Genomic DNA, 2,427 nt, shown 5'->3' on the forward strand with positions numbered 1-2,427 from the left:
GTCACTATGAGTCTGAAGCAACTGTGTAGCACTTAACAATAATACAACATGAATACTAACAACAAAATTGTTTTGTGAAATCTTTCTACATTAAATTGGTGTTGTTGGTGGTGTGCCATGGAGTTGGTTCCAACTCATAGTGACCCTGAATAGGGTTTCCAAGGCTATAAGTCTTTATGGGAGCAGAAAGCCTCATCTTTCTCCCACAGAAAGGCTGGTAGTTTTGAACTGCTGACATTGAGGTTAGCAGCCTGACTCATAACCACTATGCTACTCCTTTCTACATTAAATTACAACATTATTAGTAAGTGTGTGGAAGCCTTATTTTCTTCTTTTCCTTTAATACAACTTCATTCTAAAAAAAAAAAACTGGTATTGGTTCACAAATACTAATTACCACAATACTGTAGCTAAAACACTAAAAAATTTGACATGATAGCAACCAAAACAACAGAACGTGCTGTACAGAAAAACCACATGATTTGCAGGTCATTGTAATTAGGTAAAATGACAGCTCTAACAAGAGCATTAGAAGGTTCAGAAAATAAACCAGCATACACTTTTAGCCTTGTAAGTGTAGTGAATCATATAAGCTGGGTGTAAAAACATCTTTTCGTTGTTATAACTAACTACAGGGATATTCTTATAAAAAATAATATATTTCTGCTGAAACTGCACAAAATTTTTATAGATAATCATTTTGGTGTCACTCCTTCCAACAGTGTCACCCAGTGCAGTCTCCACTCCCCACATCACCCTAGTGATGACACTGGAGGCAGGAAATTTACAAAATTCCTTTCAGTTTTCTTTCTGCTCCCTTACAGGAATTACTAGATTCAGGACTTAAGTAAGAGACAAAGGTGTAGGGGGTGAGGAGGACAGACAGGTTGGGAGATTTTCTTATAGAAGAAAGAGGGTGAGGATGATGAAGGTAGAGACAGAGGATGGCTGACACAAACAGAATGAATAACAAAAGTAGAAGTCCTATGTGAGAAATCAGAAATGCAAAGATTAGTAAGAGACAGGGTCTAACTTAACCTAAGGGTGATACTGATGGGTATCCTCTACCCTTTATCCTCTAAAATGCTCTGCTAATTCCTATCTACTTTATCTGGTTGGTTGTTGGGCTTCTGATTATAAGGCTGGTGGTTCAAACCCACCAATTGCTCCTAGGGAGAAAGATGAATCTATAAAGATTTGTCTTAGAAACCTTAAGGAACAGATCTATGATGTCCTATAAGGTCACTAAAAGTTGAAATAAACTCAATCACAGTGGGCATCTTTTTCTATAAGGAACCCTGGTGGCACAATGGGTTAAGCTTTGGGCTACTTTGAGTCAGAATTGACTCGATGGAAATGAGTTTGGTTTTGGTTTTATCGAGTTTTCTATTTTTACCACCAGTGAACAAACAAACAAAATAGAATGTCAAAATATATATTTTTAAAAAGGAGAAATCTGAGATTTCTGGTTTTGGTGGTAGAAGAGGCAACCAGGTAAGAAAGGCTCTATGGGGGAGGGATTGAAAACCCAGAGAAGCTGTATTCACGGAACAACACCAGAGCTCTGAATCTAGCAAAAGGTAGAGGGCATCAGTTTTCCACATGCGCAAGTGGAAAAATCACTACATAAGGGAAAATACTGCGATTTAGGAATCGCTCCCTCTGCAGTTACCCCTCCTGGGCAGAGTTCAGAGGGCAGGGCTACAGCCAGACTGGCACAGGGAACCGGCACTAAAAGTGATGCAATGACATTTGCAAAAGGAGGTGCATTTTTTCCTCCTCTTCCCTGTCTTGCTTTCTTTGCCCAACCGGGAAGCCTTCAGGCGTGTGGGTGTGCACCCCCCAAAAAAAGTCCAGTGCTGAGCCCACAGTTTTCCCACAGCACAGAGAGAAAGAGTTTGGCGGATGCTTATGGTGTCAGCATCGAAGTCGCAGTCCTAAAATTAACTTGTGCTGGACCCTTTACTCTAGCCTATCTAGCAAGAAAAAAGCAGGCCCATCAGACCTGACAGACAAACTATATGAACAATCTGTAAAACCCCAACATAAAAGGATGCAACTATCTCAAGAATTACATTGTGCACAAGCAGTTACATAACTGACCTTCAGAGACAAAAATAGTAGACAACTTTTCTCCCATTAACTTCCCAATATCTATTTGTGCGACTCTACGGTGGTGACTAGAGGAGGGGCCTGAGTGCGCAGACACCCCCCACCCACTATTGGAGGCTTCATGGTGCACACACACTGCCTGTGTAGCAAGTTGACTGGAGAGTCAGACACAGTTTTATTTTTGTTTCAAGTGGTGGTTTTTGTGTCTGCTTTTATATTGTTTCTGCTTTTGGTCCTTTTGATTACATATTTTTCCTGGAGGTGGGAGTTTTTCTCCCTACGTTACCCAAGAAGAGACAGCAATCGTGGCCATTT

This window comes from Chrysochloris asiatica, unplaced genomic scaffold (assembly GCF_000296735.1).
Source record: "Chrysochloris asiatica unplaced genomic scaffold, ChrAsi1.0 scaffold00330, whole genome shotgun sequence".
NCBI classification, from domain to species: domain Eukaryota; kingdom Metazoa; phylum Chordata; class Mammalia; order Afrosoricida; family Chrysochloridae; genus Chrysochloris; species Chrysochloris asiatica.